The sequence below is a fragment of the Sarcophilus harrisii genome, chromosome 4 (assembly GCF_902635505.1).
Source record: "Sarcophilus harrisii chromosome 4, mSarHar1.11, whole genome shotgun sequence".
Classification (NCBI taxonomy): Eukaryota; Metazoa; Chordata; class Mammalia; order Dasyuromorphia; family Dasyuridae; genus Sarcophilus; species Sarcophilus harrisii.
Window position 1 is genome coordinate 375358854 of NC_045429.1, and position 18567 is coordinate 375377420.

General features: G+C 32.9%; 1 non-coding gene across 1 annotated transcript; it reads right to left on the reverse strand.

Moving 5' to 3' along the window:
• Window positions 1-3008: 3008 nt before the first annotated feature.
• LOC111720962 lies at window positions 3009-3110 on the reverse strand. Its single transcript, XR_002770371.1, has one exon. It is a non-coding gene; the product is annotated as a U6 spliceosomal RNA (small nuclear RNA).
• Between the last annotated feature and the right edge of the window lie 15457 nt (window positions 3111-18567).

Here is an 18567-nt window from a genome sequence, read left to right on the forward strand (position 1 = left end):
AAAAAATCTGCTGGTTAACATGAAAAAACAATAGACATCTATGATAACATATCTTTAAAGCTATTTCTGGGAAGTGCAAAATTATACATATATTTCTAACTCTCCAGATATATTGTACAAGTAAGGCTAAAGATCCATGTGTTTAACTTTCCATCAAGATGGTTTGTTTTCATATAGAGTAGACTTCTGATTGATTGAGGGTTTCTATATGGAAAAAGTTTCAGAACTGTTGTAGTGACTTAATTCATTAGCAAGGATTAGTAGCATTATATTAACACATTTCATGAAATAATATACCCTTTCCTTAGGGTTGCTAAAATTCATGGAATTGTCTAAAGTGTATAAAAATGGATGGCATTTTTGACAGAAAATGTTTTACTTTTTGTCATACATAATATCTAAGTATCCTAAAACAATTTGAAAAGAAAATAATATAATCTTTGTTTGGAGAAGTATTTTATGTATGAGGAAAAATGCTCAGATGTTAATTTCATCTTGAAAAATTGAGAGATACCATTTTATACATCTGTTACCCAATATTTGATATCATAAAAGTGATACCAAAAATATTTTTGGTATCATAAAACAATATTAATGATAATCAGTCATTTCAGTACAAGATGTTTTATTGAAAAGAATAAAATAACACATATACATAATTGGAAAAATAATGGCCTGACTGATCAACAGAGATAACTGCAAGTTTATGTTGCTTTTTAAACAGTTACATAGTATTATTGTTTTGGGAGGTCATCAAAGAAATATAAGATTAAAAATAAGAAGATTGGATAATCATAGCAGAAGGATAATTGATATGTCAAGAGAAATCAAGGATATTCTCTAGACCATTGGGTGGAATTGTGGGAGGTCATGGATAGGGTCATTTTTGGATTGTATGGCATGGATGGGTTGGGATCTATATCACTAGAAGGAATACCAATATGAAAAGATCATCTATCCAACACAGAGTATTGTTTTCTAAGTATGCTTAAATCTTAAATAACTATCCATAATTTCCCCTTATTATAAGGAATATTTAATTGAACTTCTTTTACTTTACAATGAAAGAAACATATCTAGAGAAACTATGACATTACAATCTAGTCCATAAAATTATTAGAATTATATTTCTTGATCTCCTGGCTTAGAGAAAAACATTCTCATTACAGGTCCAGATTATGGGTCCCATTCAATCTTGGATATAGGTGCTACAGACAAAACCATACTAGGAAGAAAAGATTCTTATTATGAAGACATGTATTTCTTGAAATAGCGTCATCATTCTCTGTGACAGGTTTTTCACACTGCAAATTTATATGATCCTGACTTAGTAGGGGAATGTGAGGTAGATATAATATCTTTGCAGCAGAGAATGGCATTAATACATACAGATAATTTTTAAAATATCTCTAAATCTTCAAATGAGTAAATAAAAGTTTGCTCTAGACATCTGGTATGCAAAAGGAAATGGCATTTTTAGGTGTGTATTTAGCAAGACCATGTAGGATTTCCAACTTGGTGTCTGATGATAATTAATAAGCACAAGTGAAGAAAGGGAATATAGTGAAAGTTCATTCTGAAGTACAGAAACTTTCACTCTATAGACTATTCATCTTGGTTATTTCTGGGAAAAATAGAAATCAGAGTGTTGCAGTAATAACTGTGTGAGTTAGAAATATTATATAAGAAGGTCACAGTTGTTAATGCCTTGCAATTCAATAGGAAAATCCCCAAATCTAGAAATATAGCACCTATTTAATTCCTGAGTCCTCAGTTTCTGAACTAGAAAGGTGACAATATGTAGGCTTAGAGCTGGAAAGAAAGGACTCATTATCACTGAACATTAGTTTTTTATTTTTATTTTTTTTTAATAAGTAGGACTGTCTTTCACGTATTTTATACTAATGTGAAAGAAGAAAGAAAATCTAGCAGGGTTCACAGACCATTTTTTAAAAAAATGCATTCTTACTCAAAGCATTGCCCACACATCCCTCAGAGCTATAATATATATATATATATATATATATATATATATATATATATATATAATGAAAGAATGTGATGTGAACTTTCTGTTATGCAACTGTATCTTTGGCATAGCTCTGGAGGAGATGCATGAAAAATTTAATGCAACCAATGAGATCTCTTATCTATGTATCCAATTAAGTCAAACAAGTATGTCTTTTTAGAGAAATTGGAGGGGAAAAAGTTGAGAATAAAATTTTCCCCAAAGATATTTCCTTTTCACGTCAAAATTTTGGGGAGGGACAGGCTCAATACTTTGGAAGAAAAACAAAACAGACTTTGATGTTTTCCAATGGCTAGGATTCTTTGTTATTATATATGGAAGCTTCCAGACTTATTTTTATTAGTATGTTGGGACAACATTGAATTCCACTTCATTTTGAGAGCATTACAGTGATAAAATTTCCCCATTTATATAGTTACCTCTTAGGGATAACCATATTCTGAAGCCAAAGTATTTCCTTGGCAAGAATATCTTGTTGAAAAATCTCAAGTCATGAAGCAGACAAAAGAAACAGACTAGAAAGCAAAGGAGTTGTCTTCAGTACCAGCTGCTAGAATACCTTCAAGACACTTCACACTGCTCATAGCTTGGAGGAAGGGAAAACCGAAAATAAATAACATTTATTATGTGCCTACTATGTGCAGATACTGTACTAAGCACTTTACTTATATTATCTCATTTCAGTTACACAACAACCCTGGAAGGTGGAAACTATTATTATGCTTATTTTACAGTTGAAGGAAATGAGAGAAATTAATAAACTTATCCAGGGTCACACAGGTAGTAAATATTTCAAACCAGATTTGAACTTGTTTTTCTGCTACCAGGATCATTATTCTATCCATTAGGATATCTGTATTCTGGGCAATTCATTAGTAGCTTTTCTACTCTGAAATTATTACAGAATTCCAACCCACTTGGGTGCTCCTTCATATGTTAACTTCACATTAGTTTCTTATAGAATATTTTAAGAGATACTCAGGGAGAGAAATGCTTCAGGAATTTGCATGTCATCACCACTCAACACCATGCTAATCTTCTCTGTATCATTCCAATTTTAGTATGTACTGCTGAAAGGAGCACTCTAGGAGAGCCATGAATGAAACAGGTAGGTGACCCAAAGAATAGAGTGCTGGACTTGGAATCAAGAAATCCTGTGCTCCAATATGTTCTCAAACACTGGCTAACTATGGGACCGTGGACAGATCATTAAGCTCTCTGTACCTCTGTTTGCTCATCCATAACATGGGATAACAGTAGCATCTAACTTCCAGGGTTGTTGTAAGGATAAAATATGATAAAATTTGCTTAGTGCTTTGCAAAAAAAATTAAATGCTATATAAATTCAAGTTCTCCTCCTCCTCTTTTGCATTATTGTTGAAATGCTTACACTGGCCACTCAATGTCTGGTATATATTTTTAACAGAATACTTTTTAGGTAATGTTGAACAGATGAAAAAAAGATAGATTGTAATGGAGGGCAGGAGCAAGGGAGCTAGGTAGGTAGGTAGGTAGATAGATAGACAGACAGAGACAGAAAAATACAAATTCCCTTGAAAATTTGCACTTTGAAGTGAGTAGAACTAAGAGAACATTGTACACAGCAAAACAAGATTATGTGAAGAATTTTAGAAAAATTACAAGTTTAATAATGCATATTGTCTTACTTGCTGTTAAGGGGGGTAGGGACAGAGAAAAATTTGGAATGCAAAATTTTTCAAGGGTGAATATTGAAAATTTCTTTGCAAGTATTTTGAAAAATAAAAAGCTATTATTTAAAAATAGAAATCATCAGTATAATATCAGCAAACTTCATCAAAAGTTACAGTAATCTTTAAGTAATGTAAATCAGTTTTTCATGTGAAAGGACCTATAACATTTTGGTTCACATATTTTCAGGGCAAAAATTAATTATATATATTTTAAAAAATAATATATTTTTCATATTTATCCTGTATCTGAAATTAAATGTACTTTTTCTATTTTATAATAACTTTTATTTTTTAAAATACATGCAAAGATAGTTTTCAACATTCATCCTTGCAAAACTTTGTGTTTCAAATTTTTTCTCCCTACCTTCTCCCCTAGACAGCAAGTAATCCAATAAAGATTAAATGTGCAATTCTTTTTATATATTTCTACATTTATCACAATGCACAAGAAAATCACATCAAAAGGGAAAAAAAGTAATAAAAAAAGTAATAAGAAAAAAATAAGCAAGTACGCAACAAAAAAGGTGAAAATACAATGTTGTGATCCACATTCAGTCCCCCAAATCGTCTCTCTGTATACAGATGTCTATCTCCATTAAAAATCTATTGAAATTGGCCTGAATGACCTTATTTTTTTTTAAAAAAGAACAAGAGGATATCAAAGTTAATCATCACATAATCTTGATGTTCTCTTGGTTCTACTCACTTCACTTTGCATCAGTTCATCTAAGCCCAAGCAGGCCTTTATGAAATTATCTTGCTGATCATTTCTTATAGAACAATAATATTTCATTACATTCATATATCATACCTTATTCAGCTATTTCCTAACTGATGTTATCCACTCAGTTTCTTTGTCATAACAAAAAGGGCTGCTATAAACATTTTAGCACATATGGGGTCTTTCCTCTTTTGAGTGATCTTTTTGGGATACAGACCCAGTAAAGACACCGATGGATCAAAGGCTATGCAAAATTTTATAGTTCTTTAGGCATAGTTCCAAATTGCTCTCCAGAATGGTTGGATTAGTTCATAACTATGTCATTATTGTCATTTTTTGGATTAAATTATCTATTGTTGCTATGGATTCTTCTTTACCTATTTGTTCTTTAGGATTAGATTATTTACTTTTAATTTTGTTTTCCCCCCAGTCTTTTATTACATGTAATTTTTATTGTATCATGATCTAAAAAGAATGAATTTATTCTTTCTGCCTTTCTGCATTTAATTTTGAGGTTTTTATGTCCAAATACATGATCAATTTTTGTGTAAGTTCCAAGCACCACCAAGAAAAAAGTATATTTGTTTTGTCCCCATTCAATTTTCTGCAAATTTTTAATTTGTAAAAAATTCTATTTAGCTTCTTATCTTTTTTCTTTTCTTTTCTTTTCTTTTTTGTGGTTCAATTTATCTCGTTCTGATAGAGGGAAGTTGAGATTCCCCTATTAGTATAGTTTTGCTGTTTATTTCTTCTTGCAGCTCTCTAAACTTCTCCTCTAAAAATTGTTGTTTTATATACACACACACATACATATATATATATATATATATATATGTGCATTTATGTTTATTGTTGATATTACTTCATTTTCTATGCTATCCTTTGTAAGATGTAGTTTCCCCCCTTGTCTCTTAATTAGATTTAGTTTGCTTTTGCTTAATCTGAGATCAGTTATCACTACCCCTGTTTTTCTTTTTTTACTTTAACTGAAGCATAATAGATTCTGCTCCAGCTTTTTGCCTTTACTCTGTATGTATCCCTATGCTAGAAATGTGTTTCTTATAAATAACATATTGTGGGATTCTGGCTTTTGAACTACTCTGCTATTTGCTTCCACTTTATGCGAGAGTTATTCCATTCATAATTACATATATAATTACTAATTCTGTATTTTCTATCATCCTATTTTCCCCGTTATATTTATCTCTCTCCTTTCCCCCTTTCCCTCATCACCAGTGTTTTGCTTGTGACCACCATCTTCCTTAAACTGCCCTTTCTATTTTCAACTCTTTCCCCTTTCTTATACCCTTCCCCTTCTACTTCTGCACTCCCTACTACTTGCTTCCTCATTTCCTTTCCCCCTTTTCTCCTTTTCTATAGGGTGAGACAAATTTCTCTATCAAACTAAATAGAACCAAATAAAATGAGATTAAGGTTTGAACAATGCTCGTCCCCCTCTCTTCCTTCCCTCAATTGTAATAGGTCTTTTTTTTTTTCCATTTTCATGTGATGTAAACTATCCCATTTTACTGCCCCTTTCCTCTTCTTTCAGTATAACCCCCTTTCCATTTCTAGTTTCTTTTTTAAATCATCATATTAAAGTAAAAATATGCCTACATCCTCTAAGTATACCCTTAACAAAGATACAGTTCTCAAGAGTTACACATATCATCTTCCCATGTAGGGGTGTGAATATTTCTTTAAAAATATAGTTTGATGATATATATTTTTATGAAATTGTACTGCTTTTTTGTATAAACAAAACTAATGCAGACAAGATTAGAAGGGAAGCAATAAACTGGGAAAACATTTTTACAATTAAAGGTTTTGATAAAGGCCTTATTTTCAAAATATGTAGAGTTGACTTTAATTTATAAGAAATCAAGCCATTCTCCAACTGATATGAACAGATAATTTTCAGATGATGAAATTGAAACTATTTCTACTCATATGAAAAGGTGTTCCAAATCATTATTGATCAGAGAAATGCAAATTAAGACAACTCTGAGATACTACTACATACCTCTTAGATTAGCTAAGATGACAGGAAAAAATAATGATGAATATTGGAGGAGATGTAGGAAAGCTGGGGCACTGAGGCATTGTTGGTGGAGTTGTGAATAGATCCAACCATTCAGGAGAGCAATTTGGAACTATACTCAAAAAGTTATCAAACTGTGCATACCCTTTGATCCAGAAGTATTACTACTGGGCTTATATCCCAAAGAGATATTAAAGAAGGGAAAGGGACCTGTATGTGCAAAAATGTTTGTGGTAGCCCTTTTTGTAGTGACTAGAAACTGGAAATTGAATGGATGCCCATCAATTGAAGAATGGCTGAGTAAATTGTGATATAATAATGTTATGGAATATTATTGTTCTGTAAGAAATGATCAGCAGGATGAATATAGAGAGGCTTGGAGAAACTTATGCTAAATGAAATGAGCAGAACCAAGAGATCATTATACACTTCAACAACAATACTATATGAGGATCAATTCTTATGGAAGTGGCTATCTTCAGCAATGAGAGGATCCAAATCAGTTCCAATTGATCAATGATGAACAGAACTATTTACACCCAGAGAAAGAACAATGGGGAAGTAGTGTAGACCACAGTTCAGCATTTGCACTCTTTCTGTTGTTTTTTGCTTGTATTTTTGTTTTTCTTCCCAGGTTATTTTTACCTTTGTTTTTTTTTAATCTGGTTTTTCTTGTGCAACAAGATAACTGTATAAATATGTATACATATACTGTATTTAACATATACTTTAACATGTTTAACATATGGGACTGTCTGTCATCTAGGGGAGGAGGTGGAGTGAAGGAGGGGAAAAGTTGAAACAGAAGATTTTTGCAAGTGTCAATGTTGAAAAATTACCCATGTATATGTTTTGTCAATAAAAACTATAATAATAATCATTAAAAATTTTTAAAAATTGTACTTCTTTGAAATATATTAAAGGGAGGTATGTTTATAGAATGAAATAATTGCAGATAGAACTCCTCCATTTGGAATGTAAAGACCAGAATAGTTTTTTTTTTTTCTTTCAGATTTCTCATCCATTTTTGGATTCTTTTATTCTTTGGTCTTCGTGCTATTTCTCAAACACAATACTCCATCCCTCCCTGTGCTTCTTACTCCACTTCTTCCCTTGGTCTGGAATACATTTCCTCTTCCCCTCCAGCTTTTGAAATCTGTATGTAGCTTCCTTCAGAATTCAGCTGAAGTTCTACCTCTTGTATGATGCTTTTCTTGATACCCCCAGAATGTAGTGCCTCTCCTGCCAGATAAAATTCTTCATTTAATTTCTATGAATATTAGAAACAGTTAAATGTTTCCAAGTTGTTTTTCCCATAAAAATAAGCTTCTTGAGAATAGGAAATGCTACATTTTTGTAACTTCATCATCTAGCATAATGCCTGGCACATAGTCGGAATGTTTTTATTGATTAACTGAATAATGTAGCACAAGAAAAATGCATCATTACTCAATTGTAATGACTCCCAGTTTCTTAATTTTTCCAATTACAATTCATGATGATGTTTCAAAGTCAAGAAGAATTTCTTAAGCACTAAAAATGTGCCCTACACTATGCTAAGTCCTAGAATACAAATTTAACCAAAAAGAAAGTTTCCTGAATTTAAAGAGCTTAAATTCTAATGAGAGAAAGAAAACACATAAGAGGGAACTGAAAAAGGAGTATCTCATGAAACAAGATATTCATATTGTAGATTATGATGATGAAGTCCAGAGTTTTCAATGGATCCAGAACTATGGCTGGCCTTGGCATTTCCTCAAAATTGAGATTTGAGGAATTCTCACCAATGGGATGAGAAGATCACATGTTCAGAGGGATCTTTCTAGGTAAGAGATAAGTGATCATGATATTGAAATCTGGAGAGCTGGAAATAAATATAAATGGGCAGAGTCTTACAAAAATTTGGTTCAAACAATCTAATTAAACTAGTATTTTAGTCTTCACTTAGTCTTGAGTTCTGGCAAACAAAAGTCATTTATGTCTCCAGTCTGATTTACTCCCTTAAATTCTAGTCTTCTCTTGGACAGTTTTCCTGAACCAGTTATTTGTAAAATTTGTAATGGCAATCATACCTGACAGAATGAAAAGAGATACATCATATGTCTCTCATTTGCATTTTTATGATTACCCTGTCTTTTCTTACCAGATACACTTGAAATAAAATGAAGATTTCAGTCTGAGGAAATCATTTATTCTTGTGACTGCTTCACCTATAACCCTCATGCACTGTGACATCATAATGAGTAGCTTTGTGAAAGTTAGTGTCACAAAGCAAAGATCATTTAACGGGAAATATGATACAGATCAGGAAGCCAATGACTTTAAAAAAAAGCAAAATCAAAAAGCTGAAAACTTAAGGCTATTTCTGCAGAGAGTAGCCATTTTAAAGATAATGGTGGCCTAATTCTTCATAAAATTGCAGTTAGGATTTTTTAAAGAGCATATACAATATACAATAGAAATTGTACATATACATGTAGCATATACAATATACAATACAATATATACAATAGAAATGTTTTAAAGAGCATTACATAGAAATACATTACTCTTGTCACCAGGTAGTGCACTAAGGATTTTTGCATAGAATGCTCATTATTTTTTATTCATCTTAAATAAATTGAATACTTTTGTTTTCCCTTTGTAAAGAATTTTTAGGTAATTTCCTAAAAAAAATAGGTATTTTTTGGTTTTGAAGTGTTTTCAGGAATTTTCTTCTCTTTATGCTAGTGTATTGCTTCTGAAGTTGTCCTGCCCTGGTTATATCTTGATTATATGTAGTTTGCATGCTTTCTCCACCATTAGATTATGAACTCTTTGAAGGCAATGGCTGTTTTTGCTTTTCTTTATATCCCAGTTTAGAATAATGGCTGATACATAGTAAATGCTCTGGGGAAACGTCCAATCTATAATGGCCTACAAAATCATTTGGTTTGGCCCTGCCAAGGCAACCTCTGGTGATGATGAGCTGAAAGCTGGTTACAACAACCTCCCAATGCTTGAGTTTTTAAATTGATAATTGCATATGGCTCATGAGTGACGTTATAAATATTTAAATTACCTTTGGCAGAAAAAAGTGCCCTATTCCTGTTATATAACATAACTTTGCACTTTACTTTTTAATATACCATTTATTACTAAGTATTTATAATGTACTAGGCAGGAATAAAGCTGTTATGCAATGAAAAATATAATCAGATTAAAAATAGGTTTTGACAAATAACTTTGATTAATGTGGTAGATTATATACTTTATATTTCAAATAAATGAGTAACTATTTATATTTTGAATGACAATCCTTAGTTGCTAATTGGAAAATGGTCAAAGGGTATGAACGATTTTCAAAAGAGGAAACAAATTGTTGATTTGAAAAAAAATATTCAAACTGAGCAAATGTAAATAAAAACAACCTTGAAGTATTATTTCATGTACATCAAATTGTCAAAACTAATTTAATATAATGGATGCTATCAGACTTGTGGGGGAAATAAATTTATTCATTATTGGAATAATAAAAAAGTGAAATCTTTCTGAAAAGTAATCAGCCAAAATAATTTAATATTATAAAAATTGCTATTCCTACTCATAATATTGCCATTGTTGGGTCTAATTGATATGCACATATACATAAAGGACAATCAGCTCATATTTAGACAATAGTATTTTATTTGTAATTGCAAAAAAAGTGGAAGCAATCTTGATTTTATCCATCTATGGGTCATTGGTTATGTAACACAATCTAAAACAAATTGTTTTTCTGGAGTAGTTTGAATGGTGCCCAACTCCTCATTATACCACTTGAAGTTTTCTATCAAAGTCACTAGAATGTTTTGCTATTTCCTCTCAAGCTCATTCTACAGATGAGGAAGCTGAGGCAAACAAGGTTAAATGGTTTACTCAGAGCCTCATAGCTAGTAAGTGTCTGAAACCAGATTTGAAGTTAGGTGTTCCTGACTCTAGACCATGAGCTCTATCCCATGTACCACCTAATTGCTACAGCAGAGATAAATAATAGGATCATATGGAATCTGGAAAGATCTTTACAAGATAAGGAAAAGGAGAAAAGCAAAACTGGAAAAACAGAGGGTACTCTTATCTATGACCACATTAAAAAAAAAAAAAAAACCAAAGAATACTGATGAATATTGAAAGACAGTGATAAGAATTTGTCACTTTATGTGTTGAATAGTTACAAATAAAACTTAATTCTGCTGATATTTACTATTAAGCTTATAATAAACCCAAAAATATATTTTGATGAATTTGGAAATTATCTATATGGGTTTCTACAAGTTCCTTTAGCTTATTTTTGATGAGGAATTCTTTGACTCTTCATTGTTTTCACCTTTCAAAAGAGATACTTGTTTAATAAAGCAGGCTTCCTTTCCAGGAAGTTTCTCTCAGGTTTGTTCTAAATGCTTCTGTCATCCAGCTTTCCTATCATATTATTAAAGAGAAAAACTGAGTGCATTGATCAGTCAAGGAAATGGCTAGCCATAAATAAATCAATTATAAACATAATGGGTAAGAGCCAAAAGAAACCCAAGACAAAGCAAATTCACACACCTTATAATGGATTTTACAATCATATTTTAACAAGGATTTTGTGTGTGTACCAATGCCATATAGAAAGGTTTGGGAGCTTGCTTCCTTAGAGTAGATTTGAGATCTTTCTACTGTGGGAGATTCTTGGACATTCTGAAATTGTGTGAAAATGGTGTTCTTTGATGGATCGTGAAGTCATTAAAAAAGCCTGTTATCCAATTGTTCTAGTTATCATTTTGCTTTCACTGTTTGAACTGATAACTATAATCTGCCTTAGCTGGGTCTCATATCAAGCTTCTGCAAAGCTTATTGTCCTTTTCAACTACTTAGGAATATCACTGCAGAGGACTATCTGCTGAACTCTGTAAAAATTTCCTAATAAGTAGGTATTTTAAAAACGTCCAACTCAGCATCTATGTATTTCTGTTAGGAAAGCTTTTGCCAATCGAGATGGAGACATTTATAAATCATCTTAAACCCATTAATCTGAAATAACTTCTCTGGAAATAAAGTGATTTTAGGAACTATGGAAATAAAGTGATTTTAGGACCTAAAGTTTCATCATTATTAACTAACAGAATTAGACTGCTTATTTTTTTCTGTTTATACCACAGGAACAGGGAATAGGAAAAACATCATCTTCCCTCAAGAAAATACTAGATAAGCAAGCAAACCATGAATTAGTTTTGTGCTATGAGTCAAATTTTAGTATGGAGGGACCCCCATTTCTATCACAGAAGTGTTTATGATGTTTTGGAGGATGGAAATCTACTTAAATACTTAGTTTTTTTTTTTTTTTTTTTCAACTTTCAATAGGGATTAAGCAAAATAAGCATGAGTGAAGGGCTGGAAAGAGAGAAGAAAAAAACTCTCTGAAAAATACATTTTCTTCAACACACTCATAAAATAAAACCAAGACACTCAAATGATATAATTTGTGATCACAGTAAGGTTTAGCTGAATTAGGGTAGGGATATCCATCTTTAATTAATAATAGTAGATAAAAGAATCAAATATTCATTTTATTTTAACTGAAATGTTTATTATCCTTTATATTCCTCAGCTCAATTCTTGATAAAAACTAAAGTTAGTTAGGACATATATGCTTATGTTGTATTTAATTTATACTTTAACATACTTAACATGTATTGGGCAACCTGCCATTGGGGGGGAGGGGATGGAGGGAAGGAGGGGAAAAGTTGGAACAAAAAGGGCAATTGTGAATTTTGTAAAATAACCTATGCATATAACTTGTAAATAAAAACTATAATAAAAAATAATAAAATAGTCAAAAGCCACACAATGTAATAAAAAAGATAAAATCTATGAATTGAAAGCAAAAAAAACAAAACAAAACTAAAGTTAAAGTTGGTAAGATACCTGCTCAATGTTCCCTGAACATTATATGACATTTTCTTTCTCCTTGCTTGAAATATATGCCTTCTTCACTTTTTTATCTTGAAACTTCTAATTCACTTCAACTCTTATCTCAAATTCCATCTCATTCCAGTTGCCTTTCCTGATCATTTCAGTGAGCTCTCTTATTCCAAATTATTTTTTAGAATTATTCTCTGTAGATTTTGTATGCTTTCAACTGTAAATGTGTTGTATCCAAGTTGTAATATCATTGATGGCAGGGTCTGCTTTGTTTTGTCTTTGTATGGCCAATAACTGCCACAAAGCATGGATTAATAAATTTGAATTGATAATTAGGGTATTGTCAAAAGTTGGAACAAAATTCAGGAGATTGATCTGCTAAGCTCATCTCTGGCATTTGTTAGTTTCTTGATTTTTTAGCCAATCAGAGTGGAATATGAAATATGTACTGGCTCTAGAATCAAAGTCTCTTGGTTCACATGTTGCCTTTAAGGCATAGTCACTTGTGAGATGATTGAGTCCCAAACCCCTTAGATTGGCCAATTAGATGTAAAACAAGGGAATTGAACTAGCGAAATATAAGATCTTATAATTATAAATCAATGATGTTTCTTGACCCTTGATTTTTCATCTATATATTGGAGATGATAATAAAGAAGGCCCTACCTATCAGGACTATTATAAGGTCTATGCTTTATAATATATATGATAATATAATATATAATATAATTAGTATAATATACATATATAATTTATATTAAATATAATATAATTAATATAAGATAACATAATGATAAGGTCATATATATAAAGTACTTTGTAAGAGGTATATTGCTGGACAATTTAAAGGCAATGTGACTATTATTATTAGCAGAAACTTTTCATGATTTTACCAAGCAGTTAGTCCAAAGGTGGTTGGCCATCAAAACCCAAATTAAGCAGAATGACACATTCAACTAACAAATTCGTGCAGCTTATTCATCAGCACTAAATATTTTTGGTGACTTTAGTTTTGTAGTTTCCAGAAATGATCTAAAGTATCCCAGTTAATTTTATCAAAGCACTGAGTGCCTTTAATATTTGTACCCTAACATATTCCTTAACAATGCAGCATCTGACCCAAAAAAGGTTCATTATATGTATTGTGACTATGCTTTTGAGATGAATGATGGCAAAAAGCATAGCTTAATTATCTATGAAATTTTGCCATGCTAGATTATTGTATGGGACAAAAGGGGTAGGAGGGAATAAACATTTATAATTTACCTACTATATTCCAGGCATTATGCTAAGCACATTTTAGAAGTATTCTCTCATTTGGTCCTCAATCCTGGCAAGTAGGTGCTATAATTATCCTCATTTATAGTTGAGGAAACTGAGGCACACGCTGATTAAGTGACTCTCCCAGAATTACACAACTAGTGTCTAAGTATCTAAGCCTGGATTTGAACTCAGGAATTTATTTTCTTTTTCTTTTAAATTGATTTTTGTGTTTGTGTGGCAATTGGGATTAAGTGATTTGCCCTGGGTCAAACAGCTAGAAAATGTTAAATGTCTTGAGTTCACACTTGAACTCAGGTTCTCCTGACTTCAGGGCAAATACTCTATGCATTGTGCTATCTAGCTGCCCCACAATTTAGGAATTCCTTATTCCAGATGCAGTGCCATCTAGCTGTCTTGAAGTATTGGGGAATCTATTCTATACTGTAGATACTGTGAGAAAAACACTGGAAATGGAGTCAATGTGGCTGAATTCAAATTATTTCAATAAAATTTATTGCTGTGAGAACTTGGGCACAGTACATAATCTCTTGAGGCCTCAGATTAATAATATTTTATTGATGACCTTTGCAGTCCCTTCATCATTCTAGTTTTTGATTTATGATTTTATTTATGAGGATTAAGCAATTGAGATAAAGTACCAAATTCCCCACCTTTCCCACCTTTTTTTGTACTGAAGAAGGGGCCTCAGCATAAAATGGCTTAAATAGCTAGTGGACATTATTTTCTTCTAAGTATGAAATAACTTTAATATTGTCAGTTGGGATTCCAGTGTACTCATATAATACTCAATAATACGTGTCATATCCTGGAGAAGAAAGCGAAACAAAAGGAATGAGGATGCAGTTTCCTGATGGAAAAAAAGACACAGGCAGGAGAGAACTGGACCATTTATGGGACTTGAGTCAAATAATGATCTGAAAAATCCAAAATATTTACTGAGAATAGGGGACACAGAAGCAGTAAGTACATTCATGGGCAAACCGTGGGAAAGTTTGTTCTGATAAAAGAATAAAGACGCAAAAATCACTGATGGACAAATTTATCCCTCTTTTTAGAGAGTCTGCCATTGAAAAAATGCAGTAAATTACAAAGAAAATGGAGAGTTTGTCACCACCAAAAAAGAGAATGGACATCAACTCACTACAGATACTATGATGAGTGATTTCTGTATTTATTGATTCATAAATAAACTATCTTGTGTCCTAAAGCATGAGCCCGAGTACTTGAAAGGGGAATGGATGGTCACCCTTAGGGGAAAGTCAGATGTTGAAAATCATAGTTTCCACACAGGTGGAGATAAATAAGACAGAAATAGGAGAAGTACCCGAGTGCAAACAGGCACTTGATTTCAGTAGGAGGACTTTAAGAGTTCATGGGAAGGCTTGAAAGACTTCTACAATCATCTAGGTAGGAAAAAATAGTAATGACAAGAGTATACAACATAGGAAGGGACATAGATATAAGCTATTTGGGGAACTTAGAAATGAGAGAAGAACTTGTGGGAGAGAATGACTCCAATTTCTAGACTGGGTGACAGAACTGAAGGAAAACATAATTGTGAGGGGTGATTTATCAAGGGAAGATGAGAATTGCTGTTTTCAATTTTTTTGTGTGAGATATCCAGGGCACATTAAGGCAGAGATGTCTAGAAGCCAGTTGGAAAAGTGGAACTAAAGCTCAAAAAAGATATAGGCTCAGTAGAATTATACTTTGAGTCAAGATATATAAATGACTGAGAAGTGATCAGGAAGTTAGAAAGCAAAAAAAAAAAAAATACTTCTTGGACCTCCCTCAATCTTTTACTAGGTATTCTGGAAAGAACTGGCTATTTCACATATTATTTTCTCTCAATCATCCTTGCCCTTTCTGATTTAGAGTTATTTATTAGCAGTTCTTTTATAAGATGATCTAATGTTGCAAGTAACCATAGAAGTCACCTAATTCAACCCTATTATTTTATAAAGGAAGAATCTGATATCTAGAGAAATTAAATGAACTTGTCCAATGTCACAAAAGTAGCAAGGGGAAGAAGTGGGGTTTGGATCCATGTCCTTTAGTTCCGAATCCATTGTTTTTTTTCATCCCAGGGGTCAATTTATGAGAAGAAGTTCCTGTTCCAAAATCCCAAATAAGTGTGTAACCTGGAAGGGGAGAGATAAAGGTAGGCTTGCCAATTCTCCTTTTAATGGCATTTCTCTGCCTCTCTGTTCCTACTGCCCTTGCGCTGGTCATTCCTTAAACCTACACACAAACATGTACAGAAAAGAACTTTTCTATTTTTGTTTTAAGTTAAGGTAGAGATTCTGTCTCTTTTCTAGATCTTTTCAGATGAGTCTCCTTTCTAGACAACGTAGATGGAAAAATTTGGTAGTCCAGAAGGGATTCTGTTCTCTATTATTTTCTCTAGCTCAGAAAACACATCTCAGTCCACAATAATTTTCCAGTAACCCAGTGTCCTGCTTCGAAATTTCAGTAAAGCAGAAGTGACAGCCCTGTAGCTTATGAACTCCACTGAGATTGCTATGGTCTGACAAATGTGTCATAGCTGTCTGTATATAAATTAGGAATTTCTGACTCCCTTCCTAAGACTTTCACTATGAAAAATGTTATGAGCTGCCTTGATTCAAAGTGAAGTCATTGATATGCTAATTGGGAAACATTCTCTTTCTTATGGAAATTTTAAATGGCTTTAGGGGAAAAATAAATACATTTACTATGTTTAAGTTATTACAGGTAGGGCTTCTACTTTTCAGCAAAGACTGGGCTTTTTTTGTATTTTTTGAGAAGACAATGCACATTTTTCAGGAGTCACTTTAAACTTAAGAACATAGCTTGCACAAAATATACTGTGTGTTTCACTGAAAGAGCAACAGAGAGACTGATCAGTAGTTTTAACCTTTGTGGGTCTTTGAGTTCAAATCAAAAAGAATATTTCCCCAGCTCTTTAGAAGATACACACTCACATACATACACACACAATGCAAACATACACATATAATCTTATGTTTAACAGAATGTATTATGTGATATGTAATATATGTTGCCTGCAACATATAACATTAAATATAATTCTATAAATGTTATATAATATTTCTATAATACAAACACAACATAGCTTATATTTATTTAATATCTACAGTGTGCCTATCACTGGGCAAAGCAGTAAGAGAAAAGTTATATTTAGAAAGACAAAATTCTTGCTCTAATATATTTTAAGTCTATCAGGGATGTAAGGCTGATAGACTTCAATAATTTTATACTTTGTAGAATGGATTTTCTTATCAGTGGTTATACTACTTTTATCACTGAAGATCTTAATTATATATCATGGATTTGTTCAAGATTGAACAGTAAAATTATCAAAACTGTGATATGAATTCAGGTCCTCTGATTTTCTATGAATTACTCTTTCCACTTTCTCCCCATGTCTTGTAAGCATGTGTAATTCATGCCCACACCTTATACTGCAGGCCTTATTCTAGTTCTTTTAATAGTTTGAAAATACCAATGCCATACTTTTGATTCTTACTCTCACAACACAACCAACACAATTCTTTCACAGTAATCTTAGAAGAATTCCTTTGCATTATATTTGTATTTATTATATGATATCTGAGGGTAGAAAGTTTAACACGAAATAGAGGAGGATCAAGGCCTTAACAGAGAAGACACCTTTTGATCTGTGTTTTAAACAATGAATTGGAAGTCAAGAAGAAGTAAGGAAAGGTCATTTTAGGTCCAGAGAACATCATGAACAAAGACATAGAGATAAGGATGTAGAGAAATTATTTGGTTATCGTACTGAGTAGATGAAAAGGTTTCAAATGGGGTAAGACTAGAAATATAGGGTCATGCTGCCTTCTAGAATTACTTTAATGTTAAGTAAAAAAGCTTGCTAAACTCAATAGAAAATGGAAACTCCTAGGTCTATGCAAGAGATACACATTTTAAAGGACATAATGAAGTGGGATTCTTGAAGAGAACCATGACATCAGAGTGGTGATGCCATGAAATGCAAGTGACTTGGATTTAAGTGAGAGAAAGCTGTGCTTCCACTTTCCATCTGCCTCACTTTCCCCTTCAGAGCCATTTGGGTCCAGTGGCCAGATAAACATCAGGATAAATGGATTTAGTCCTGGATGCAGTGGGAGACCATGATCAACTTAATTAAGATCTTCAACAGATTTCAATCTGACTGAGGTCACACCTTTTTGGTGATTAAGGCTGAGATGAAGAACTTTTTGCCATCTCACCTGGCTCAGCCAACTGGCACTCAGCTTCTGTCCCCTGGTGCCAAGAGCTTGATTTTTCTTGGTTGGGAGTTCAGTAGATGAAGCAAGGATCTGCTGGGTCAATTTATTATCATCAAGTGCCACCTTTGGGTGGCTAGCCTCTTGGTGATAAATGTCCCGTACTGTGAGTGGGTGGGTCTAAAGTCTGAATGACAGAAGGATGCCTACATCAAAGACAAGATGGAGAAGGCTGTGGCAGAGAACCTGGCCAAGTGACCAATCTTCTTGTACATTAATTCCAGTCCTTCATTGGAACAGCTTGTGTTGAAAGGAGGAATTTGAGTATCCAGGGTCCTAGCAGGCAGTCCAATCTTGTTCCCAGAGATCTCAGGAAGCACTTATTACTCCCTCACAAGGGCATTCCTGGGCAATCAATGCTGGTTGTTTTGGAACATTTCTCCTCAATGACCTAACTTCTGCTGCTGCTGAATTGTGGTTATTGCATAACCCGGTCTTTGGAGGGAGGGAGGGAAGGTATGACCATCACATCTTCTTTGTAAAAGACAGTACCCCAATAAAGGTTTTCTTCTGATCTGTGAAAAAAAACTTAGGGACAGCTGAATGGC